This window comes from Mustelus asterias, unplaced genomic scaffold (assembly GCF_964213995.1).
Source record: "Mustelus asterias unplaced genomic scaffold, sMusAst1.hap1.1 HAP1_SCAFFOLD_211, whole genome shotgun sequence".
Taxonomy (NCBI): Eukaryota; Metazoa; Chordata; class Chondrichthyes; order Carcharhiniformes; family Triakidae; genus Mustelus; species Mustelus asterias.
In genome coordinates, this window is record NW_027590198.1 from 613,636 (window position 1) to 641,119 (window position 27,484).

A 27,484-nucleotide genomic window follows, 5' to 3' on the forward strand; every position below is an offset into this window, starting at 1 on the left:
CCGGGCTGGAGAGAATTGTTGTGTTCCACTGGAATGGAGCAAATCCTGCTCTTTGCCCCATGGTTTAATGCAGCCTCTGTGACTAGGCCTCAATTCAAGCCCTAATGCTGCAGAAACAGATGGAGAGAGACAGAGAGAGGGAGAGGAGAAACGAGGCGGATATGAAAACAGCTGGATGTGGTCGGTTAAACTGAGGCTGTTACTGGGAGCGGGGCTTCCATGAGGGATTCACTCTCCATTTTAATTCTGACGTTTGTGTTGGGGGCAGTCTCTTTTTCTCATGCTCTCTCTCAATCTGATTCTCTCTCTCTCTCTCGATCTGTTTCATTCTACCTCTGTCTGTTGATTCTCTTTTTCTCTCTGCCGCATTATCTCTGTCACTGCCTGTAAACATTTACTTAATAATAAAATATTCGCAACCTATATGCCTGCGGTTAGTTTCTACATTGCAGCAATCGTGCAGAAAGAGAGGGGGAGATAGAGAGATCCACTCTGAGAAAGCCCGCACTGAATTTTAAAAATCCCACTATTTTAGGGATCTTCGGATGCAGAGGGTGATTGCAGAACTCCAAAATTACAATAATGAGGTCACATTATATGTCGCACCGGGATGAAGCCTCTGTGATTAGGCCTCAATTCAAGGTCTAATCCCAGGCCCCTCAGGATGCCTGTTACATTTGCTTTATTCCCAAACAGTGTGAGTGTTTAATTGGATGAACTCAATGTTTAATGTAACACAATGTAACAAGTGTAACATCCCAAAGTTTGCAGAATGTAACATTGGTTGGGAGGGTGAACCGTGATGAGATGCAGGGATCCTTCAGAATGATCTGGACAGGTTTGGTGAGTGGTCAAATCAATGGCAGATGCAGTATAATTTGGATGAATGTGACGTTATTCACTTTGGATGTGAAAACAAGGCGGCAGACTCCTACCTGGAGGGGTGTAAATTGGGAGAGGGGAGTGTGCAGCGGGACCTGGGTGTCCTTGTGCACCAGTCACTGAAGATGAGGATGCACAATGGAGCAGGCGATGAAGACGGCAAATGGCATCTTGACTTTCATTTTGTGAGAGTTTTCGAGAACAGGAGTAGGGATATGTTCTGGCAATTATACAGGGCTTTGGTGAGGCCAATCCGAGAGTATTGTGTGCAGTTTTGGTCTCCTTTTCTGAGGAAGGATGTTCTTGCTCGCAAGCGAGTGCAGTGAAGGTTTCCCAGGCTGATTCTGGGAATGGCGGGACTGATGTGTGAGGAGAGATTGACTCGGTTAGGATTGTTTTAGATGGAATTCAGACAAATGAGGGGATCTCAGAGATTATTTTAAAATTCCAACAGGACTATAAAGGGGAGATGCAGGGAGGATATCCAGGGGCCAGAGTCTGAGGATTCAGGGCAGACCATTTAGGAAGGAGGTGAAGAGACATTTCTTGAGCCAAAGAGTGGCCAGCCTGTGGAATTCATGACCACAGGAAGTAGCTGGTGCCAAAACACTCCCACCTTTAACCTCTGCCCTTTGGTCAAACCCAGACAAAGATGGTACTGGGCATGCGCTCTCCCCACCGCGCCGCTCACAAAGATGGCGTGCGCGCAGGCGCACGGCCCCGCTGGCAACATGGCACCCTGAACTCGGGGCAGAAACGGGGGAACAATACTGGGCTGCGGTGGGTGCAAACAGGGAACCGGGGATTTCATTCTCTGAGTTCCCGTTTTACAGAAACCTGGTTATGAATCCTCTCCGCCCACCCGCCGGATCCATCGCTGCCCCGAGTTGCCTTTCCACTCACTACCGACTGGAAATCAGATCAAACCGTCACCCCCATCGCCATTCCCCACACTGCGCATGCGCCACCCTCTGCACCGCCCCTAATTCACTCCGATCGGTTGGAGGACACGCCACTCCCGGTCGTTCCTGCAGCCCCGCCCTCTCTCCTCCTATTGGTGCGGAGCCGCCGTCAATCAGCCAGGCATTGTGACGTTGTGAGATGGTGGGCTTGGCCACAAACTGAGGCTGACTCGCTGATTCTTGGCAGCATTTGGTGTTTGTGAATCAGAGCTAGAGCTGGATGGTCAGTTCCGCTGTGTCCGGGGCTCCGGGGTTCACACTCATTTTCCCAGGACACTCATTACCACTGCAACTTTACAGGAGAAAGTCCCTGCTTCAATCCCCACTGCAAACCTTGTGTTTACATAGAACATAGAACATAGAACAGTACAGCACAGAACAGGCCCTTCGGCCCACGATGTTGTGCCGAGCTTTATCTGAAAAAACATTATACAAACATTATACAAACATTATACAGACTGCAAACATTATACAAACTGCAAACATTTACACATGTAATGCAGCAGGAAAATATCAGGCAAGATTTATCACAGAAAAGTATCAGATCACGAATTTCATCAGTCAAAAGGGTTTAAATATCGACTAAATGGTGAAGGCTTATGAGTTGCAGAAGGACAAAGAGATGGAAGATTCTGGTTAACATCTTTTATTAAATAGCAGGTTCAAGACTCCAGTCTCAACAACTTTAAATCTTTATTCAGAAATATGAAAAGAAAAGGGAGGATGGTTGCCAGGCACTGCACTGCTATCAGTAAGCATTGTCATTCAGCCCAGCTGCTCCTCTACCTGTCCCTGTAAAGGTGGAGAACTGGGACCAAAGACAGCCCACCCTGTTCACACCGAGAATCCCAGGGTGGGGAACTGGGACATCCTGTCTCCAAACACGTCCCACCCTGTTCACACTGAGAATCATGATGTGGAGATGCCGGCGTTGGACTGGGGTAAACACTGTAAGAAGTTTAACAACACCAGGTTAAAGTCCAACAGGTTTATTTGGTAGCAAAAGCCACACAAGCTTTCGGAGCCCCAAGCCCCTTCTTCAGGTGAGTGGGAATTCTGTTCCCAAACAGGGCATATAAGGACACGAACTCAATTTACAGAATAATGGTCAGAATGCGAATACTTACAGCTAATAAAGTCTTTAAGATACAAACAATGTGAGTGGAGAGAGCATCAAGACAGGCTAAAGAGATGTGCATTGTCTCCAGACAGGACAGCCAGTGAGACTCTGCAGGTCCAGGCAAGCTGTGGGGATTACAGATAGTGTGACATGAACCCAATATTCCGGTTGAGGCCGTGCTCATGTGTACGGAACTTGGCTATCAGTTTCTACTCAGCGACTCTGCGTCGTCGTGTGTCGTGAAGGCTGCCTTGGAGAACGCTTACCCGAATATCAGAGGCCGAATGCCCGTGACCGCTGAAGTGCTCCCCAACAGGAAGAGAACAGTCTTGCCTGGTGATTGTCGAGCGGTTTACATTCATCTATTGTCGCAGCGTCTGCATGGTTTCCCCAATGTACCATGCCTCGTGACATCCTTTCCTGCAGCGTATCAGGTAAACAACGTTGGCCGAGTTGCAAGAGTATGTACCGTGTACCTGGTGGATGGTGTTATCACGTGAGATGATGGCATCTGTGTCCATGATCCGCGACGTCTTACAGAGGTTGCTGTGGCATTGTTGTGTGGTGTCGTGGTCACTGTTCTCCTGAAGGCTGGGTAGTTCGCTGCGGACAATGGTCTGTTTGAGGTTGTGCGGTTGTTAGAAGGCAAGAAGTTGGGGTTTTGGGATGGCCTTGGCGAGATGTTCGTCTTCATCAATGACATGTTGAAGGCTCCGGAGGAGATGCCATAGCTTCTCCGCTCCAGGGAAGTACTGGACGACGAAGGGTACTCTGTCCACTGAGAATCCCAGTCTGGGGAACTGGGACATCCTGTCTCCAAACAAACCCCACCCTGTTCACACTGACAATCCCAGGATAGAGTACTGCGACATCCTGTCTCCCAACACATCCCACTCTGTTCACACTGAGAATGTCAGTATTTGCGTGGGTGCTGCATCTTGAACAGTGTGGACATGAGACTGAGGGTGGAAATAGGGCAATAGTTTGCAAGGATGATGGGGTAACAGTTTTAGTTTTGGCGATGGGATGATGAATGGAAATTTGTTTGTGAGAGGGGCAGTAATTCAGGAGAGAGAACTGTCAACAATAGCAGTGAACATGGGGAGGTTGGGTGTTCAACAGTTTTATGAAAATAGACTCAATGGAGCAGGTGAAGTGTTTCATGGACAAGGTGAACTGATAGCGAAGGACGGGAGATAGCAGAGAAACTGGAGAAAGATGTGGCGTCAGACAAATGGGATCTTTCCAGAAATCTTTTCCCTGTGGGCTAGTGGAAGGGAAGGCAGCAGTAGGGACAGCTGATGGGATTGTCTCGGTCTTCGTGATAAAGAAGCTCGATCAGCTCCTCACCCTTGTTGTTGGAGGTGAGGATGGAGGAGCCAGGGGAGCGGGAGAGCCCTTCAAAAGGAACCAATTGTGTTTGGGATAACATCGAGACTCAACAGTGTGTGCGCAACATAAAGCTGATTTATTTCATTTTGAGCCAGAATATTTGAGCAGACTACCAGTCAGGATCAGCAGAAACAGATCCCAATGAACAAGGTTCAGTCCTGGGTGTGATTCACGGGGAAAACCATGTGAACATTCTGGTGTGTCAGCAGGGTGGATTATTCACTGAAACTAATCCCACACTAAGAGCAGGAGAACGGCCTCTCTCCAGTGTCAACTTGCTGGTGCCTCAGTAGTTCAGATAACTGAATGCATCCCTTCCCACTTTTGGAGCAGGTGAATGGTCTCTCTCCAGAGTAAACATGTGGTGTATCACCAGGTTGGATAACTGATTGAATTCCTTTCCCCACTTGGAACAGGTGTATGGCCTCTCCCCGGTGCGAACTCACTGGTTTGTCAGTAGGTGGACTGACTGAGTGAATTCCTTCCCACACTGGGAGTAGGTGCATAGTCTCTCTCCAGTGTGGCACCATCGATGAATTTCTAGCACTGATAGACAATTGAATCCCTTCCCACAATCTTATCGTTTCCATGGCTTTGACCTGTTGTGGCTGTATTTATGTTCTGAAAGGTCAGATAATTGGCTGATTCCTCCTCCACACACAAAACACGTGTACGGTTTCTCCCCACTGTGAACGGTGCATTTTCCTTCCGTGTTCAAAATCCAATGATCTTCACGTAACGATAAAGTGAGTGGCTCTGTCAGATTCTGATGTGAGGCTGCGTTTCCGTTTCCCGACTACAAATCCTCCCCTCCTGATACCCTGTGAAATTGATCGGGAACAGAAAAAAAAAGTATGAAAGAGAAACCACAAAAACACAAAGGCAGGTTGTGAAATTGAGCTGAATGATTATGGTAATTTGTGGGGCTGGCTCCAGGACAAAATGGACATGAAAGCTGCTGGATTGTTGTAAAAACCCAAGTGGGTCACTAATGCCCAGCAGGGAAGGGAACCTGTGACCCGATCTGAAATTACACAAGATCTGGACTTCGATGGGAGGATGGAGCAAGTGGGCGGGTTAAGACTGGTGGGAGGAGAAGAGATGGCAGAGGAATTTTATGTGTGTACAACCAGATAGAATCTTTCAAACCCTCAGCCTCCGTCATCTAGAACGACCGGATTCGCATGTGGATGTGAAAAAAAGCATCACCTCCAAAGCAGGAACGATCCTAATTGGGCTGCGTTCCAGTCCAGGATTTAAAAATAAATAAACAGTGAAGCCATTGTCTTCAGTTCGCGCTTCAAACTCCACCAACACCAGCCCACTCCCTGGCAACTGTCTGAGGCTGAATCAGAATTTTCACAACACGGGGCAGCACGGTAGCACAGTGGTGCTGCACAGCTCCAGGGACCTGGGTTCGATTCCCGGCTTGGGTCACTGTCTGTGTGGAGTTTGCACATTCTCCTCGTGTCTGCGTGGGTTTCCTCCGGGTGCTCCTTCCCACAGTCCAAAGATGTGCGGGTTAGGTTGATTGGCTATGCTAAAATTGCCCCTTAGTGTCCGTAGGTTAGAGGGATTAGTGGGTAAATATGTAGGGATATGGGGGTAGGGCCTGGGTGGGATTGTGTTCGGTGCAGACTCGATGGGCCGAATGGCCTATTTCTGTGCTGTAGGGTTTCTATGATTCTAATGGTGAAATATTCTCTTTCTAAATCTGACTTTGCACCATATACAGGCTCAAGAGGCCAGGTGACCAACTTCTGTTCGAAGCTCTTATGTTCCTATGTCCATAATACCTTTTTAGTAACTTTGTAACAGTTTGATACATCAGAGGGGATTTAAAATTCGATCAGATTGCTGCAGAACTGGAGTTACATGGAGGCCAGACCAGGTGAGGACAGCGGATTTTTTTCCTAAACCGCATTATTCAACCAGATTAGTTTTTATCAAAAATATCAATCTTTTATCTTTCTCATCATTAGACTTTCAATTTCAGACTGATACTAACTTCAAATTCCACCACATACCATGGCGGGATTTGAACCTGCGTCTCCAGAGCATTGTCCTGGGCCTCACACCAAGGTAGCCTTCCAACCACACATCTGTGCCATCTCCAAGAATGACTTTCCCACTGGTGATGGGACTGAGACCTCACATAAAATACAGTTGATATTGATAACGGATATTGGTAAAATCTTCAAAGCTGGACAAGGACCTTTTTAAAGTCCTGAGTTTATGTCTGTCTGTGATTTCTGAACAAAGGGAAATATCTGGCAGGAGCATGGAAACACACACTTCATCATCCCTGAAGAGACATTGTGATTCCGGACTGTCGAACCATGTGTAACACAATTGTTTTCTGTCATCTCTGCTCTGAAAATATTTCTTTTCTCTGTCCAACATTTGCGTATGAATACAAAGGGTCAATGCTGACACCCTCTTGCTGCGTTTTCATTGTGTCTAAATATACAAATCCTTTGAGTTCAGCCTATCTCAAGGGGTTGGGAAATACGACACCACTTGTGCAGGATTAGTGAAATCAAAAACATATTTCTGTTCATGGAGAGATGGCAATAGGAAAAATCAATGTGGTTTAAATTAACTCCCCTCCTGTTCCTAACAAATCCCACTAACATCGCTCAACATGACCCTACCTCAGCTCCTGTTTCTGAAACTTTCATTCATTCCTTTATTTCCTTGAGACTTGACTGGCCAGCCTCGCTCATTCAACCCATGATAAATTTGAGTTCCAATACTCACTGACCTTCCCAGGCTCTGGTTAAAGAGCAAATCAATGTAAAATTTAATTCTTAATTTCAAATCCCTCATGACACATTTACATTGGGGTTCTGATGAATTGAGTGAATCGCCAGGTTCCAATCTGATGTTTGGTTTGGTTTTTAATACTTATCTTCCAACAGCCTGTGAAAAAAAGAAGTCAACATCGTCACTCCAAGGTGGAAATTGAGAAGAGTCATACATATCTCGTGTTGTGAGTTTTGTGTGTGTGTAAATGCTCCCCATCTAATCCCCTGTAAAAAGCGTTTCCAAAAGCAACCACTGAGAGCCAATATTTTTATTTATCAAACAGTTTACAAATGCAAAATACATCACACTTTCAAATTGCAAACCAGAATACAATACCAATCTGCAATAATAATTTATAGAGATAACACCCAATATAACACAGTATCAATAATAAACATGTCATGTTTAATACAGTAGGACAAGCAACATAGCACAGTAACACATAGCGAGTATGCATTGCGAGTATGCACAATGGGCGTTCCAATAATGCAAACAAGCCAGAGGGACTATAAGCCAGCAAGCAAAAATATGGACACAATACCGACAGCTCCTTTATCCAATAACAAAATACTCCCTTACAATAAGAAAGGGCTTCATTGTAAGTTACCTACAACTTTCCAGGGCTTTGCCCTCCATATTTTCCTCTTCCGAGGGTTTCACCTCCGGGGCACTTCTCTCGGGATTGCACATTCCGAGGCTGCAAATCCAGGGGTTATACCATGACATAATAAATCAACAACTTATATCAACACGATACAGCATGTAATAAACCCCTCTTAACACAATCACAAACATCGCTTGTTGCAATAAAATTACCATTGTGAGTTATCTGCAAACCTCCAGAGTTTCACCCTTCGGAGATTCACCTTCAATATTTTCGCCTGCTGGATTAGCTTGCCTCTAACCAAGGGGTCACTCTGTCCAGGGGTTACATTATCCAACGGGTACACCATCCGGGCTACAGACAATCCACAATGATAAATCATAAAACAACAACTAATATTACACAATCCCGACATGACAATATGCCCTCCTTGATGCGGTAACAAATAACTCTATTACACTGAAAAATAACATTATGAATCATCTGCAACCCTCCAGGGTCTACCTTTTCGGGCTTTCCCTTTCAGGGAGGAACAACCCGCCAGAGGTACTCTGTCCGAGGGTTACACCTTACTGTACGGGGGTTACACCGTATGGATCTTTGGCTGGGGTGGGGGTGGGGGGGCCTCTGGGGATTTTTGCCTGGGTACAAACTTCGGGATTTTCCCTGGGATGGTGAGGGGGGTGGGGGGGAGGGCATTCCGGGGTTAATCTGTCTGGGGCTTCACCTTCCTGATGTTTGCCTTGCTGGAGGTTACATCCTCTGTGGTTACTCCGTCCGGGGCAGGGATGGGCGGGGTGGGGGGGGGGGGGGGGGGTTGGGGGGGCGAGTGGGAACGCCCTCCAGGCCCCAAATAGTACAAAAATCAGAAGGTAAGAAACAGCAACACATTAGTTAGGCCGCACTTGTAATATAGTGTTCAATTCTGGTCACCACACTACCAGAAGGATGTGGAGGCTTTGGAGAGGGTACAGAAAAGATTTACCAGGATGTTGCCTGGTATGGAGGGCATTAACTATGCGGAGAGGTTGGAGAAACTTGATTTGTTCTCACTGAAGCGATGGAGGTTGACGGGAGACCTGATAGAAGTCTACAAGATTATGAGAGGCAAGGACCTCAAAGGTAATAATTTCTGGACAACTGCGAGTGCCACGTGCTAGTGCGAGTAGGAATACGAAGATTAGACAGATGAGTGCCTGGCTTGACAGCTGGTGCAGGGAGCAGTTTTTTAACATTTGTGGATCATTGGGATCTCTTCTGGCGAAGGAATGAACTTTTCAAGAGGGGCGGCTCATACCTGAACTGGAGGGTGCCTAATATCCTGGCAGGGAGATCTGCTGGAGCCTCTCGGGAGGCCTTATAATGAATTATAATATAACTAGTATGGCAGGGGAGTGGGGGCCAAAACAGGAGGAAGACTGAAGAGAAGGTTGCGGACAGCACATAAATTAAAGTGAGCACATTAAATAGTGAAGGCAGTGTCAGTAATCCCAGTACCAAACAGATCAGGCAAAAGCACGACAGAGAGGAAGGGAAGTCCAGATTAAACTGCATTAATTTCAATGCAAGAGGCCTGACGGCAAGGCAGATGAACTCAGGGCATGGATGTGTACATGGGGCTGGGATATTATAGATCAGACTGAAACATGGCTGAGGGAGGGACAGAACTTGTAGCTCAATTCCAGGGTCCAGGTGCTACGGGAAAGGTAGAACAAACTGTTTGAGAGAGGTGGAGTTGCACTTTTGATTACGTAAAACATCACGGCAGTGGTGAAAGAAGATATATGCAAGGGTTCGTACACTGAATCTGTGTGGGTGGAACTGAGAAGTAAGAAGGGGGAAATAACTTTGGAAGGGTTGTACCAAAGGCCCCAAAATGCCAGCGGGATATCGAGGACCAAAATATGTAAGAAGATTACAAATAGCTCCAAGAAAAATAGGGTGGTAATAGTGGGGGATTTTAACTTTCCAAGCTTTGACTGGGACAGCCATGGTATTAGAGGCTTGGATGGACAGAAATGTGTTGAGTATATTTTTAGGAAGAATTTCTCATTCAGGATGTGGATGGCCCGACTAGAGAGGGGGCGAAACGTGACCTCCTCTTGGGAAATAAGGAAAGGCTTTTGATAGAAATGTTCGTGAGGGATCACTTTGCGACCAGTGACCATAATTCCATTAGTTTTAAGATAGCTGTGGAGAATGATAGGTCTGGCCCAAAAGTTTAAATTCTAAATTGGGGCAAGGCCAATTTGGATGGTATCAGGCAGGAATTTTCAACAGTTAATTTGGGAAGTCTGTGGGAAGGCAAAGGGATGTCTGGTAAATGGGAAGCTTTCAAAAGTGTGTTAACCAGAGCTCAGGGTAAGCACATTCCTCTTAGAGTGAAGGGCAACGCTAGTAGAAGTAGGAACCCAGGATGACGCGAGACGTTGAGCCCCTGGTCAAGAAGAAGAAGGAGGCACATGACATGCATAGGCTGATGAGATCAAGTAAATCCCTTGAAGTGTGAACAGGGTGCAGTAGAGTTAAGAGAGAAATCATGAGGGCATAAAGGGGACACGAGATTCTTTTGGCAGATAAGGTAAAGGAGAATCCAAAAAGTTTCTACAAATACATAAAGGGCAACAGAGTAACTAGGGAGAGAGTAGGACTTCTGAATAATCAACAAGGTCTTATATGTGCAGATCCACAGAGATGGGTGAGGTCCTAAATGAATATTTCTCATCAGTGTTCACTATTGAGAAAAGCATGGATGTTAGGGAACATGGGGAAATAAATAGCGATATCTTGAGGAGCGCACATATTACAGAGAAAGAGGAGCTGGAATTCTTAAAGCAAATTAAGATAGATAAATTGCCAGGACCTGATGAAGTGTATCCCTGGACGCTGAGATTTGCTGTTATTTCGACCAAAATGGATGACCTCACATTTACCAACATTGGGAGTCTAGGAAGGAAATTGCGGGTCCCCTAGCAGAGATATTTGAATATTCGAAAGTCACAGCTCAGGTGTCTGAAGATTGAAGGGTGGCAAATGTTGTGCCTTTGTTTAAGAAGAGCTGCAGGGAAAAGCCTTGGAACGACAGGCCGGTGAGCCTCACATCTGTAGTGGGTAAGTTGTTCGAACATATTTTGAGTGCACAGAACAACTTAAGAACTAGGAGCAGAAGTAGGCCATTCTGCCCCCTTGAGCCTGCTCCGCCATTCAATAAGATCATGGCTGATCTTTTTGTGGACTCAGTTCCACTTACCCGCCCGCTCACCATAACCCTTAATTCCTTTACTGTTCAAAAATGTATCTATCCTTGCCTGAAAAGCATTCAGTGAGGTAGCCTCAATTGCTTCACTGGGCAGGGAATTCCACAGATTCACAACCTTTTGTGTGAAGAAGTTCCTCCTCAACTCAGTCCTAAATCTGCTTCCCCTTATTTTGAGGCTATGCCCCCTAGCTCTAGTTTCACCCTCCAGTGGAAACAACTGCCCTGCTTCTATCTTATCTATTCCCTTCATAATCTTATATGTTTCAATAATATCTGCCTTCATTCTTCTGAATTCCATTGAGTATAGCCCCAGTCTACTCAGTCTCTCCTCATAAGCCAACCATCTCAACTCCGGAATCAACCTAGTGAATCTCCTCTGCACCTCCTCCAGTGCCAGTATCCTTTCTCAAGTAAGGAGACCAACACTGTGCACACTACTCCAAGTGTGGCCTCACCAGCACCTTATACAGCTGCAACATAACCACGCTATTTATAAACTCCATCCTTCTTGCAATGAAGGACAAAATTCCATTTGCCTTCTTAATTACCTGCTGCACGTGCAAACCAATTCCTTGTGATTCTTTCACAAGGACACCAAGGTTCCATGCACAGCAACATGCTGCAATGTTTTTACCATTTAATGAATACATTTTGCTGTTATTTCGACCAAAATGGATGACCTCACATTTACCAACATTGTACTCCATCTGCCAAACCGGCGCCCACTCACTTAGACTATCTCTATCGCGTTGCATAATTTCAGCGTCCTCTGCACACTTTGGGCTCTGCCACTCATCTTAGTGTCATCTGCGAATTTTGACGGACTACACTTAGTCCCCAAATCCAAATTATACATGTAAATTCGTAAACAATTGCGCTCCCAACACTGATCCAAGAGGTACACCACTACTCACTGATCGCCAACCAGTAAAACATCCATTTACCCCCACTCTTTGCTTTCTGTTAGTTAACCAATCCTCTATCCATTCTAATACATTATATTTAACACTGAGCACCTTTATCTCATGCAGCAGACTTTGGTGCGGCACCTTGTGAAATGCCTTCTGGAAATCCAGATTCACCACACCCAAAGGTTACCATTGTCCACTGTGCACATAATGGTCTAAAAGAATTCCACTAAATTAGTCAAACATGACCTGCCCTTCATGAACCCATGCTGCGTCTTACCAATGGGCCAAGTTATGTCCAGATGTCTCGCTATTTCTTGCTTGATGATAGATTCAAGCGTTTTCCCTACGACAAAAATTAAGCTAACCAGCCTATAGTTACCCGCCTTTTATCTACCTCTTTTTTCAAACAGTGGCAACACATTTGCTGTTTTCCAATCAGCGGGAAGTACCCCAGGGTCCAGCGAATGTTGGTAAATTACCACTGGTGCATTTGCCATTTCCCCCGCCATCTCTTTTAGTACCCTGGGATGCATTCCATCAGGGCCAGGAGACATATCTACCTTGAGCCCCATTAGCTTGCCCAACACTACCTCTTTCGTGAGAATGATAGTTTCTAGGTCGTCACCTGCATAGCCTTCCTGTCATCAATGTTTATAATGACAGGAGAGACAGGATTTACAGACATTTCGAGACAGAAGGACGGATTCGGGACAGTCAGCATGGCTTTGTGAGTGGAAAACCATGTCTCACAAATTTCGTCGAATTTCTTTGAAAGGGTGATTATTGTTATTCATTCGTGGGTTGTGGATGTGTACCCCACTCGCTATTTCTGTTTTTCATTGTCTCTATATATCTCCCTCAGACTCACTGAATATGTTTTTATTACGTTGACATCTTTTGCTCCTTGCTCTGTCCATTATTTCGCTGTCGTGTGTAACCGAGCTTCACTGGATTGATTTCTGCGTTTCTCCTGCGAGAAGAGAAGCAGTGGGATGAGTCTGTTTGCTCTGGAGTTTAGAATAATCAGAGGTGATCTTATTGAAAAGTCTGAAACTGGGAAACAGTTAGACAGTGGAAATGTTGAGTTCCCTCCACCCCTGGCTAAATTATTAAGAACAAAGAAAAATAAGGTGAATGATGGAAGAGGAGTTTGGAATATTTGGGAAAGGTGAAGCTAAGAATTGGAAGATGTGAATAACGTAATTAATAATTGAGAGGAATGGATAGGAACTTTGGGGATTCTGTCGGTGGATTCATTGTAAACTTTGAAATCAGAACAAGCTGAGACACCAGGTGGAAAAACCGTATTTGTCTCCATGCATTTTAGGTTATGGAAAGCAGTGTAGTACATGTGCCCGGCTAGCTCAGTCGGTAGAGCATGAGACTCTTAATCTCAGGGTCGTTCGTTCGAGCCCCACGTTGGGCGTTACTGCTTTTTAAGCTTTGCCTCTTTCCTGGGTGAATTCCAGATCTCCGTCCTTCCAGAAGTGTCACCGCTCAAACTGAGTCTTTCTCCTTTCTCACAGTTGTGGATTTGTGACTGAAAACTGTCTCCAGTTCACTGGAAGGCGGGGAGTTGAGCGCTGAACTCAGCGAGAGGTTTTGTTCTCACTTATCATGAGATTTAAACCCAGATCTGCGAGATTGTGTCAGTGGAAACAATAATCATCTCCATTGTAATTCAATCACTCCAGCCTTCCATCCGATCAAACGACCGCTTGTTTTTTCCTCCTCTCCCTCTCTATTTTCCTTGACTCTGTCCTTGTTTGTCAACGATTAAATCACTATTTTCTTCCAGTTAAGGTCAGCAACCTGAATCATTCACTCTCTTTCCCTCTCCACAGAAGCTGTTGAAGCCGATGAGTGCTTCCAACATTTTCTGTTTTGAGGTGGGATTCGCAGCAACTAAAATTCCTTGTTTTGGATCACAGTGGTTCACGTTTCTCTGACTGAATCTTACCTGTTTGAACAGTTGAAAGGCTGAGGTTTTAAATAATAAGACACTGGAATATATCACCCTTTCACATGAAATGAAACAAAATGAGAATTAATCATTTCTTAAAATGCTGCTAATGCAATATATATTTTGTTGTCAATGCCATCATTTGTTGTCAATCCCTATTTCCCACTGAACTGAGTATTTTGCTGGGCCATTTCAGAGGGCAGTTAAGAGTCAATCACATTGCCTTTCCTCTGGAGTCCCATGGAGGGCAGAAAGGGGAAGGATGGCAGATTTCCTTCTGCAAGATGTGTTTTCATGACAATCAGAAAACAAAGCTTCATTACTGAGATTAGCTTTCACTTCCGTTTCAGTTCTAGACTGCGGTGGGATCGTGACCTTTGAGCCGGGGCCACAGGATTCATACTCCACTGATTTTACCACGATGTCACCATCTTCCCGGAAGAGTGTAAGTTTAAATCCTTCACATCGAATCAAACCACCTAATTTCACATTGAACACAATCATTTAAAGCAGTGTACTGTGGAAATCAGTGTCGTACACTCAGGATACCGGGGAATTGACGAGATATCTATTGCTTTCATTTAAAGACAGAAAAATGTGGTGAATCCTCAGCGTGAGTGATGAAGGAGCTGCGCTCCGAAAGCTCGTGATTTCAAACAAACCTGTTGCACTTTAACCTGGTGTTGTGCGAATTCTTACCGGGTACTGAAGGGCATTTCATTTACAATTCGCAAAAAGATTATTTTTATAAAATTAACAGCTTTCAGCAAATCACACCGCAATCACATTGCGGACGGTACAGTGAGTTACTCTCCTGGCCTCATTGTATCAGCTCCAGAGGACGATTTCTCAAGAACACAAAAAGCTCAGCGAAAAAGATGTTGGTGGCTTCATTCATCAAGGATTACCCTGGAGCACGTGACCTTTCTCCGAAATCACGCACGCACACACAAGCACACAATTGCTCAATAATGCTCAGGTCACCTCAATTTCCGTGTTGGTTTCGTTGATAAAATTCGTTGTTTTCACTGCCATGGTCTGGGTTCGATTCGCGGGTAGGGAATGATGATTCATTGCTCTCGTGCAACAGATGAATTAAGGAGAGTGGGTATTGCTTCCTGGTCAAAAACGGGAGCGATACTTGTGGCAGGTTGAACAGGAAGAAGGAAAAATCTGCCCCATTCCACAATCCTGTCAATTGCCCACAACAATTCATATTTACATTAGGAAGTCTTACAACACCAGATCTATTTGGAGTCAGGAGCTTTCGGGGCGCTGATAAAATAAAGCAAATTGATTTTATTATTGGAGCAAATGAACCTGTTGGACTTTAACAATGTGCTGTGAGACTTATTATTGTGCCCACCCCAGTCCAACCCGGTATCTCGACATCATATTTACATTGCAATTGCTGGCACCTACTGTCAGAATGAGTGAGTTACTTTCTACTGCATTAAATTTCACTGTGGCTCACCACATTCAAAGAGTAATGTTTGTTATAAACCGTATTGTGGTAAATCTGTTAAAAAACATCAGCTTATCACTGCTCTGCTTTCATCACACTGGAAGCTGATGTGAAAAGATGAATAATTTCAAAGCTGAACAACGTGCACAAGACTGGAAGGAGAATGCGACTGTGAATAATTGGCACTGTGCATATTCCTGTATCCAGTCTATGGGAGAACCAGGAGAATGAAACCCTGGTGGTCCAGTGCTTAGGATTTGGCGCTTTCAGGGTCATAGGTCGGCTTCGATATGCCAAGATTTAAAGTTTTTGCTAATCTATTTCACAAACCTGAATTGCTTCCTGATCGAAAACAGCTCTGTCCGAAGCAGTGGAGTTAGATCTATATTTCTGTCCGAATTGGAAATGTTACATGGGCAACAGTTCAAGAACAAACACAGATAGTGAAGGACAGTGATAGGCTGCAAAGCGCTGCCAATAGAGATGGGGATACAAGGTCAAATCTGTATGACAATGGGGTAGATTGTATCGATTAGATTGACACAAACATCTCCTGGACCTGGATCCAAATCTCAGCCAAATCACAAGAAAGCATCTCGCTAACTTAAACGCTAAGCTCTCCGACTTCGCTCAGAAACTCTGAGACAAAGCGGGATGCAGTCTGACCACTGGATCCCCCTCCACCACTTAATAAGACTATGCTGGATCCCGAGCACTAGTTTACAGCTGAGGGGGCGTAGCTCAGTGGTAGAGCGTTTGACTGCAGATCAAACGGCCCTCGGTTCAAATCCGAGTGCCCCCTTCCTTGTCTAATTGTTAACTTAGTTTCAATTGTGACTGTTTTTCTTTGGCTGCAAAGCGCATTGTGACGTCCACCAACCCTGAAAAGCGTTACATAAATACAAATCGGTCTTTCATAAATTACCTTCAATCCCAATTATTTGGTTACTGACAATCGTCAGTGGAAACAGTTTGTCCCTTTCTGCTCTATCAAACGGCTCTTTCCCATGTTGGGAGAAGCGGGAAACCACTAAATCGCTGCAACACTGTGGGGAATGAAGTTGTCAAAGGGGCTTGCATAGTATTGTAAACGATGTGGTCATGTTGTAGTTCTCGACTATGTTTTTATAAAGAGAATTGGGGTTGGATATATACAGCACTCGCTGACACCCTAATATAGTGTGTCTTCATCTCAGTGGCGGAATTCGTTATTGCGTTCGACTTTAAGCAAATGGTTGGTGGCTCAGTACCATCCAGAGGCGGTGGTTGTACTTTCATTTTCCCCATAAGCATTCATTGTCGCGCAGTTCCGGCTTGTGAACCGAGGCAGCAATAAAAATATTCCTCAAGTGTTGCCGCTCGACTGTTGTCAGGTGTTGTCAACGTTATTTATTTAATGAATATTCAATTCATACATATCACATGGTATAACATATATTCATTTCAAATATGCAATTAAAGTTAAGAATTAGAGTCTTGGCTGGATGTGTTTGTGTGTCAGTTCTCCGATCAGTCCTCATCTGAGACTGGGAAACAATGTCTCAGTATTCTGTAGGTTCAATAAGATTGCCTCTCAGTCTTCCAAACCCCAGGGAATTTCAGCCCAATTAACACAGCCTCACATCTCAGGAGAACTCTCTCATCACAGGAACCTACCAAGTGGACCGTCTCCAATGGAAGGGTAGCCTTTTTCTGAAAAAAACATTGTGGATATCAGAACTGCACCGAATATTCCACACTTGCTCCCAACAAAACCCTGTATAAATGTAGGTTGGTGTTTTTATTCTTATACAGCAATCTGTTGGCAATAAAGACCAAAATGTCATTTCCCTTCCTATTGTTTGCTGCACCACCACGCTATCTTCCTGCGTTCCTTGGACAAACACACCCAAATCTCTCAAGATAAATGCTTATATTAGGAAAGACGATGGCCTTGTGGTATTATCGCGAGATTATTTATCCAGAAACTCATCCAATTTTACGGGGCCCCGCTTTTGAATCCTGCCACGGCACGTTGTGCAATTTGTATTCAATTAAAACTATCTGGAATTAAGAATCTACTGACGACCATGAAACCATTGTCGATTGTCGGAAAAATAAACATGGAGTTCGGTAATGTGCTTTAGGGAAGGAAATCTGCCGTCCCTTATCCGGCCTGGCCGACATTGATTCCAGAGCTGCAGCAAAGTGGTTGACTCCAAACTGTCCTAGGGCAACCAGGATGGGCAATAAATGCTGGCCAGCCAGCGACGCCCTTTTTTAATGAATTAAGACAGAACTAGGTCATCTTTCCAAACATTGTCTGCTCTTTCTCCGTTTATGAACAAGAGAATATCTTTTTGGGCAACATGGTGGCACTGCTGCCTCACAGCGCCAGGGACCCGGTTTTGATTTCCGTCATTGGTTACTGTCTGTGCAGAGTCTGCATGTTTTCCCAGTGTTGCGTGGGTTTCCTGCGGGTGCTCCTTCTTATTCCCACAGAGTGAAAGGTTTGGTGGTTAGGTACATTGGCCATGCTAAATTAGCTGTCAATTTACCCGAGAAGGTGCCGGTTCTGCCGACGAGGGAATTGTCACAGAAACTTCATTGCGGTCTTAATGTCAGCTTAATTGTGGGACTAATAAATAAAATTTAAACTGTCTAACCTTACACCCGATCTGCTGCAACCACTGAGCTACAGAGCCAATTCCTGCGCCCAGTACGGAGCTGCTGTATCATCATCAGTGGAGCGAAGAAGGGGTTGAATTTTCAGGTGGGTGATATTTAATGGATGTGGAAATATCCGAGGTGGAGAACAAGGAGTTAATCGATGAGACTTGAAAGAGGAAGAATTTGACATGTGTGTCAGTGGCTTTTGTGATAAATGTTTGCCGTGTCATTCTTATTCAGAGTTTATTGCTGTTGTGACATCTCTGATTTTTCCAGCTCTGATACAATTCATCTGCTGAAGATTAATCTTCTTTCTCCCTCAACAGACACTGTGAGATGTGTTTTCATTTAATGAAGAGTTAAATAATAAGTTATTCGTTACTTGCCTGGGACTCCAACGCGAGACATGGCGCCGAAACCTGACCACGGGACACCAGGAAAGCTAATATCAGAGATTTGAAATTCGTTGATAACCATCTCTGTCTCCACCGCTTCATTTCAGGTCAATTTCGCAACTGACATTGTCACACAGTCATTCCAACATCTTATAACCAACTAAAACAAATTATGTCTTCTTCCTTTATGTTCAGATACTTTCAACTCCAGAAATTCAGTACGTGCTGAGCAAAGTGCTCTGTTTAGTTAACAGTTTGTCATCAATTCCGGGGCATAGCGGTGGAAACATTGACTCTGAACCACTAGACCACCCAGGCTCCACTATTACTGGTTCAATGTTGCCTTGTCCACCATTCCTGGTGTCATGTAATCCATTCTGTCTTGTTCTCTATCACAGAGATTCCTTTTGATCCTTTCGCTGAGTGATTCCTCACTTTACAATCAGAAAATACTGGGAATACTCAGCAGGTCAGTTCATATTTAGTGACAAACACGCAAATAATTCCAGTAGTCGAATCCCTCTGAAATTAAACCCATTTGAATTTTTTTTTCTGTGAAGGCAAAATATTGCGGATGCTGGAACCTGAAACAGAAATAGAAAACTGCTGGAAAATCTTAGCAGGACTGACAGCATCTGTAGAGACAGAATAGAGCCAACGTTTCGAGTCCGGAGCTCTGACGAAGGGTCATCCGGACTTTAAACGTTGGCTCTATTCTTTCTCCACAGATGCTGTCAGGTCAGTTCAGATCTTCCAACATTTTCTCTGTATGATGAAAGTATTTCTGCCGGGATTAAACCGCGGATCTTTCACGTGTAACGTGAATGTGACAACCACGACACCACAGAAACATTGCGATGCACTGATTCAAGGAAACTGGTTCCACAAACCCGTCAATTACCAACAATAATTTACATTTGAGTTGCATGGAATTCGTGTGATAACAGAGATATTTCGTAAAGTTAATTAACTGGACATATAGCGGTGATTAGATTCGATCACACGCTTCAACTCATATGACTGCCTTGGAACGAGTCTCACAGCACCAGGTGAAAGTCCAACAGATTTATTTGGTAGCACGTGACTCACTTCATGAAAGGGCAGTGCTCCGAAAGCTTGTGCTGCCAAATAAACCTTTTGGACTTTAACCTGGTGTTGTGAGATTACTTACTGTGCCTATCCCAGTCCAACGCCGGCAACTCCACATCATTACTGTCCTGAACTCATCAATGCTACCAGCAGAACCTGTTGATGCCGTATCTGGTATTGCAAGTGAACAGAATCAATGGAGTAGAATTGGGTCACATGACCCATTGAGCCTCCTCCACCACTGAATCGAGGCAGATCCACAGCCTCAACCCCAATTTCCAAGTTTATCCCGATAGCCCTTCATTCACTTAGATTCTAACAACTTTCCACCTCTACCTTCGATGTCTTCATGAATTGAAAATCCACAGACCTCTGTGCAGCTCCAGAATTGATGCAAGATGGCACCCGAGCGAGGCGACCTCTTGCAAGCTGTGCCCAGCATACCTTCTAACTATATCTTTTACTCTCGTTCTCTGCTTTTAAAACGTCATTCTAACTCTTTTAAACTCTCTCACAATGCTTCAATTCAATTTCTTACATCCCAGCTATGACTGTAACACTACACTCTGCACTCTCTCGTTTCCTTCTCTATCTACGGTATGCTTTGTCTGTACAGCGCGCCAGAAACAATACTTTTTATTGTATGCTAATATATGTGACAATAATAAGTCAAATAATTCCAAAGATTCACAAGCCTTTGAGTGAAGAAATATCTCCATACCTCAGTCAGAAATGGCTGAAACATTAACCAGAAAATGTAAGCCCAGAGTACCTTGCTGAGGCACTTTTGCCACTGTCGAACCTGAACATCACTCATTTGCCATGGCTAATCCATCCAGCCTGCATCAGCTGCACCGTGAGTGTGACAGTGGAAGCAGAAAAGCAACAATATGCCAGTGGCGACTTTGCTGAGGGTATTCTTTTCAATAAATGGCGAAGAACAAATTAACATTTTGTCTGCTCCAATCCAGTTCATATGCAACAGCGATCAAGAATCGGGGAAAATTCAAAAAAATATTAATTTCGATAATGTTCCGACCTTATTTTGAATCGGGGAGCTCATCGTATATGAAATGAACATGTTAACTCCTACAATCCAGAAACTCTGCTGATGACCAATATGACCGGCCGAGAATATCAAACAGTGCAGTCTGATTGCAATTTAAATCCTTGTTTTGTTGAATTATAATTCGGTTGCAAACCTTAGCCATGTGGCAGAGTCATTGATCTAACATAAGGTTCAGAAAATAACATTTGTCCCGAATTTTATCTCTTTCTCCATGAATGCAGTTGCCGAATATTATTCAAGCATTGGGGAAGTGTAAATGCCACATGGCTGTGAGATAATGTGATTCCTTAATATTTAATAACACTTAGAGATGGGACAGCTGCTTTGAAAAGGTTTCATCAGTTTTTTTGAACACAAGGATCAGTATACTTCAGGAACACAGGTGACACATGGAAGTATTTGGAATTTGATGCGTGTCCACAGATTCTGCCAAACCTGCTGAGAATTTCCACCATCTCATGCTTGTATTATAAATACAGGTTTTATCAGAACATAAAACGGCAAGACGGCAATGATAAATGAAATAGTCCCACAGGCTGTTCACGTGTAACTTTCAATTTCCAAAACCCACCAACCTCATCATTACTGATCCTGTGAAAACGTACCTTGTAAAACACGGCAGGCATTCATCTCTCAAAGAACTGAAACGCCTCAAATGTGAACTCTCTGCTCTCAATCTCAGGACTTTTCAATTATAAAAGCAGCATTCTGGTGAAAGTTTAACTCAGTCCTCATTCCACTGATCTTTGCCGACTTGCTGTGTATTTCCCTCATTGAACACATTTCAGGTTGGGACAGACAGATTCCTGATCTATCTGAGAAAGAAGAGGAATGGGCAGGAAAATGGAAACCCAAGATCAAACATGGGTTAAAGTTTCGAGTTCAGTTATTGAGTTTAATAATTTTGAAATATATAAATTGTTACAAATAATATGTCAGAGATAAATGTTCAATAAACTAACGTCGGCTAACAGTAGAGGCAGAAACACACGATAAGTTTTTTTTTTGGGTTGCCCAAGGACTCAGTGACACTCAAAAACCGAGAGACAATGAAAGCAGATGGAGTGGAAAAAAAACTGAAAACGCCGTCCCTGGATGGTCTCGAACCATCAACCTTTCGGTTAACAACCGAACGCGCTAACCAATTGCGCCACAGAGACTGACACAACTGGACCCTACAAGGCATCCTAAATCAGGGTGACAGCGTGTTGGCTGCAAGTTAGACGCCAATTCAATTTTCACCAAACCTGACACAGAAGGACCAAATGATGGCATCGTTTACAAATCTAAACATGTATATTTTATTATTTTACCCCACAGTGTTGTTGTGGTGTAATGGTTAATCCCTTCTCCTAACATGGAAAAGGGCCGTTTGAAAGAGCAGAGAGGGACAGACTGTTCCCACTGACTGGGCTCAGTAACAGAGGACTTGGAATGAAGATCATGAAATAATTGCATTTATATAGAACCTATCCCGACCTGCAGACGTCACAAAGCACTTTCCAGTCAATGAAGGGCAGTTTTAATTGAAAAAAAAGCAATTAAGCGCGGAAGCAGGCATTCGATTTGAATGGAGAAACGTCGTGACCTGCAGTCAAATGCTCTATCCCTAAGCTATATTCCCTTTCTGCTCAGCTCCCGTTTTGTCGCTCGTTAGTCCTCTGTCTCGCGTGGTCTATACTTATGTTTGCTCCTCTGTGTGCGTCACTGTGCTTACGTTCACCAAGGGTGTGAACGCGTTTTTTTTTAACCATCACAAACTCTATTCACTTACTTTATAAATCTTCTTGGTAAATGTACAGAAGATGGCCAAAGGCTGAAAGTTGCGAGATGAAATTGACCTTTTCTGTTATTTGTGAGTGAAGTGTGCTTCTTGACTGAGTTCCCGTATGTTCCATTGTGCAAGATGATTAAAAGTTTTCTTTGATCAACATTTAAACAGACAGCGGATTCACTCGGTGTGATGGTGGTCCCAGTTCTATATCTGCGATCACAGCATCAGTTCACGTCAGTTACTGTAAACTCAATATTTCTAATAGGTTGGACGTCCCAATATTTCTAATACGTTGGAAGTTTAATCTAATTTACTTCATTTTATATTTCATTATTTCCATCTCAGATCTATTTCCACCAGAGGCAAGTCTCTCTTTCAAAGTGTTCTGTTCAGGTTGAACATAAGTTAGTCCTTCATGCAGTGGCAACAACGATTAATTTTCGCTGCCGTATAAAAGCGGCAATGAGGTGAAATAGTCACACAAGCTGCTCATGTGTTCCTCTCAATTTCCAAAATCCACCAACCTCATCACTGCAGCTCCTGTGTAATCACTGTACAGTACAACCACAGGCTCCCTATTATCCACAGGACACGCGACTGCTTCAAATATCTTGTGAATGGTCTCATGCTGCGGTGCAGACATTCTGTGATACTCTGCTTTCCTCACTCTCAGGCCATGGACTACACAGTACTTGTTCATTTATCTCTCCTGAATTGTTCCTTATCAGAGCTGTTTCCTGTTGTTATGTTTTCTAGCTCCTGGATTTCACTTGTTTAAAACTTCCTACATTTCCAACCTTTACCCGTTGAAAAGAAAAGTTATGCAGGTGTAAGAGGAGATTCCTTTCCCTGTGTGCACATGCTGCCTGGCTTGCTGAGTTTTTCCAGCGCTTCCAACTTCCACTGCAGTTGTCAGATCAGATTCGGATGGCAATATAATATCTGTATTTGAGCCCACCTTGCAGCAGTGGCTCGTTGGTCTAGGGGTATGATTCTCGCTTTGGGTGTTATGATTTGCCAGTTTGCGAGAGGCCCTGGGTTCAAATCCCAGGCAAGCCCCGTTGTTGTTAGCAATGGCGAAGTCTTGCTCATTTCTTTGCCGTAGACAGAGCAGGATGAGTTTACTCACCGTTCGGTTTGGGAAACTGCCTCTCAAGCAATTCGATATGTTTTCAAAAGTTGACTATGCTTTTGAACATTCTCTTTGTCCCTAGTCAACGATTCAGAGGACCCAATGCTTGTGGACTCCGGCCGCTGGCTTTGTCTACATTGTTATTCATGCATTAGATGTGGCTGACTCCCCCACTCACTGTCTATATCTGTCTCTTTGTTTCTGTGTATCGACGTCAGTCTCTTTCACTGTCTCAGTCTCTCTTTGTGCCTCTATCAACTTTCCATACTTTGCTCTCACTTCCCTCTATTCTCGCGCTGTTTGTGTAACCAAGATTCACTGGATTGATTGTTGTGATGAGGCAGTTGCCCTTGGAGGAGAGATTCATTGATGTGACCATGTTCTCCCTGGGGTATGGAATAATGAAAAGTGATCCCATTGAAAAGTCTGGAAAGGCGAGACTGTTTGACAGTGTACATGCTGAGAGATTGTTTCCACCGCCCCTCTCCCCCACCCCCCAACCCCGCAACATCCCCTCCACCCCCCACCCCCACTCCTCCCCCGCCTCTTGCTGGAGTCTGGAGTGCTTTGAACTGGGCTCACGTTATCCGGATGGTGTGTCAACCATTTAGGACTGAGTTGAGGAGACAATTCCGCACTCAGAGGCCATCGTCATACTGAACAGAAGGGATTACTGCAAAGAGGTGTACCGACAACTGAACAACGAGGAACACTACAGACAGTTACCCACAGATCCGACTAAAGAACACACACGTCAACTCAGCACTCCGATCAAAACCTTTGATCCGGGCCTTCAGAGCACCCTCCGTGCTCTCATCCCACGTACTCCCCGCGTTGGAGATCACTACTGCCTCCCAAAGATACACAAGACAAAAACACCCGGCCGTCCCATCGTATCGGGCAATGGGACCCTGTGCGAGAACCTCTCTGGCTATGTCGAGGGCATCCTGAAACCCATGGTACAAAGAACCCCCAGCTTTTGTCGCGACACGACGGTCTTCCTACATAAACTCAACACACATGGAGCAGTTGAACCAGGAGCACTCCTCGTCACAATGGATGTCTCGGCACTCTACACCAGCATCCCCCACGACGATGGCATTGCTGCAACGGCCTCAGTACTCAACGCCGACAACTGCCAGTTTCCAGATGCAATTTTACAACTCATCCGCTTCATCCTGGACCACAATGTCTTCACCTTCAACAACCAGGTCTTCATCCAGACACACCGAACAGCCGTGGGGGCCAAATTCGCACCTCAATATGCCAACCTCTTCATGCACAGGTTCGACCATGCCGACTTCAACGCACAGTGCCTTCAATCGATGCTATACACTAGATACATCGATGACATTTTCTTCCTTTGGACTCGTGCGGAACAATCACTGAAACAACTATATGATGACATCAACAAGTTCCATCCCACCATCAGACTCACCATGGACTACTCTCCGGAATTGGTTGCATTCTTGGACACACGCATCTCCATTAAGGACGCTCACCTCAGCAAATCACTGTACCGCAAGCCCACGGATAACCTCACGATGCTCCACTCTCCAGCTTCCACCCTGAACACGTTAATCATAGAAAGAAACCCTACAGTACAGAAAGAGGCCATTCGGCCCATCGAGTCTGCACCGACCACAATCCCACCCAGGCCCTACCCCCATATCCCTACATATTTACCCACTAATCCCTTTAACCTATGCATCCCAGGACACTCAGGGCAATTTTTAGCATGGCCAATCAACATAATCCGCACATCTTTGGACTGTGGGAGGAAACCGGAGCACCCGGAGGAAACCCACGCAGACGCGAGGAGAATGTGCAAACTCCACACAGACAGGGACCCGAGCCGGGAATCGAACCCAGGTCCCTGGAGCTGTGAAGCAGCAGTGGTAAGCACTGTGCTACCGTGCCGCCATCCCATACGGACAAGCCCTCCGTACACACAGGATCTGCTCTGATGAGGAGGATCGCAACAGACACCTCCAGACGCTGAAAGATGCCCTCATAAGAACAGGATATGGTGCTCGACTCATCGATCGACAGTTCCGACGCGCCACAGCGAAAAACCGCACCGACCTCCTCAGAAGACAAACATGGGACACGGTGGACAGAGTACCCTTCGTCGTCCAGTACTTCCCCGGAGCGGAGATGCTACGGCATCTCCTCCGGAGCCTTCAACATGTCATTGATGAAGACGAACATCTCGCCACGGCCATCCCCACACCCCCACTTCTTGCCTTCAAACAACCGCACAACCTCAAACAGTCTATTGTCCGCAGCAAACTACCCAGCCTTCAGGAGAACAGTGACCATGACACCACACAACCCTGCCACAGCAACCTCTGCAAGACGTGCCGGATCATCGACACGGATGCCATCCTCGCACGTGAGAACAGTATCTATCAGGTACACGGTACCTACTCTTGCAACTCGGTCAACGTTGTCTACCTGATACGCTGCAGGAAAGGATGTCCCGAGGCATGGTACATTGGGGAAACCATGCAAACGCTACTACAACGGATGAATGAACACCGCTCGACAATCACCAGGCAAGACTGTTCTCTTCCTGTGGGGGAGCACTTCAGCGGTCACGGGCATTCAGCCCCTGATCTCCGGGTAAGCGTTCTCCAAGGCGGCCTTCACGACACACGACAGCGCAGAGTCGCTGAGCAGAAACTGATAGCCAAATTCCGCACACAAGAGGACGGCCTCAACCGGGATATTGGATTCATGTCACACTTTCGGTAACCCCCACAGCTTGCCTCCTGGACTTGCAGAATCTCACTGGCTCTCCTGTCTGGAGACAATACACATTTCTTTAACCTGTGCCTAATGCTCCCTCCACTCACATTGTCTGTATCTTTAAAACCTGGTTGGCTGTCAGGATTGGCATTCTAATCAGTATTCTGTAACTTGATTTTCTGTCTCTGTGTGCCTTGTTTGCGAGCAGATATCCACTCCATCTGACGAAGGGGCAGCGCTCCGAAAGCTAATGGCATTTGCTACCAAATAAACCTGTTGGACTTTAACCTGGTGTTGTTAAAACTCTCAGTGTGTTTACCCCAGTCCAACGTCGGCATCTCCACATCAGGTAAAAAAAGGCCAGAGGAACAGCCATCGCTCGATAATATCTTGGGTGACCATCTCCAGAGGTCAGGGCAGCCAGTCAAAAAAACATTTGCCTCTGCAGCAGTTCTCCACCCCTGACAGATTAAAATTCGCTTAAGAAAACTATCTAACCGAAGGATACGGAGTTAGAAAGACCTTACAGATCGCACAACTACTGCAGAACTCCAAAATCTTCTGAATCCCATCGAGGCTGTTTGTATAATTTCTTTGAGAGTGACTGAAATTCTGTTATTACAGTATTGGTAATGAATGTTCCTAGTATTATTTGAACAGCATTTCAGTCGAACCGTACCTTAATTGACATGTTTTACTTGTTTACTTAATGTTCTTGGTTATTTGAATAAAATAGCTTGTTGATTATTCACTCAAAGTGAGTGACAGGAATTTTTATCATTAATAAACCTCTGAACGTTTATAAAAAACAGTTCGCAGTTTCACAAATAGTTTTTTCCAGATTACGATGTGAGATAAAGGGGATGAGCCTATGTATCATAACAGTATGGTAATTTACTGAATAACGGCAAGACTGACAAAGTTTGGACAATATTTCACTGTTACCGAAGGGAACAAAGTAAATCTGTGTCGGGAATATAAGCAGAAACAGGAATAGCGGGAGTCCATTTGGCTCGGGGTGCTCTCAAACCTCCACACTTTCAATTGGCAGGTAAGTTTCCAGAACAAGTTTATTGCAGAAATAATACAGGAGTTTAAATTCAGGGCTTTCACTGCCTGGATTCAATTCAATTCCCTGTCTCGATATTGTGCTAATTGTTGTAACTCACACTCAGTTGCTAGTTTAAAAAGAGCCATATTAGACTCAGAACCTTAACTCTCTGTCCGATTCACATTTGCTGCAATACCTGCTGAGAACT

The 27,484-nt window shown here is 44.8% G+C and overlaps 3 non-coding genes across 3 annotated transcripts; 2 read left to right on the forward strand and 1 right to left on the reverse strand.

Annotated features, from left to right (window-relative positions):
* The first annotated feature begins 13,291 nt into the window (after nucleotides 1-13,291).
* Nucleotides 13,292-13,364, forward strand: trnak-cuu (transfer RNA lysine (anticodon CUU)). The gene has a single exon. It is a non-coding gene; the product is annotated as a tRNA-Lys (tRNA).
* Nucleotides 13,365-16,096: 2,732 nt separating this feature from the next.
* On the forward strand, nucleotides 16,097-16,168 carry trnac-gca (transfer RNA cysteine (anticodon GCA)). The gene has a single exon. It is a non-coding gene; the product is annotated as a tRNA-Cys (tRNA).
* A 5,486-nt stretch (nucleotides 16,169-21,654) lies between these two features.
* trnan-guu (transfer RNA asparagine (anticodon GUU)) lies at nucleotides 21,655-21,728 on the reverse strand. Its single transcript has one exon. It is a non-coding gene; the product is annotated as a tRNA-Asn (tRNA).
* Between the last annotated feature and the right edge of the window lie 5,756 nt (nucleotides 21,729-27,484).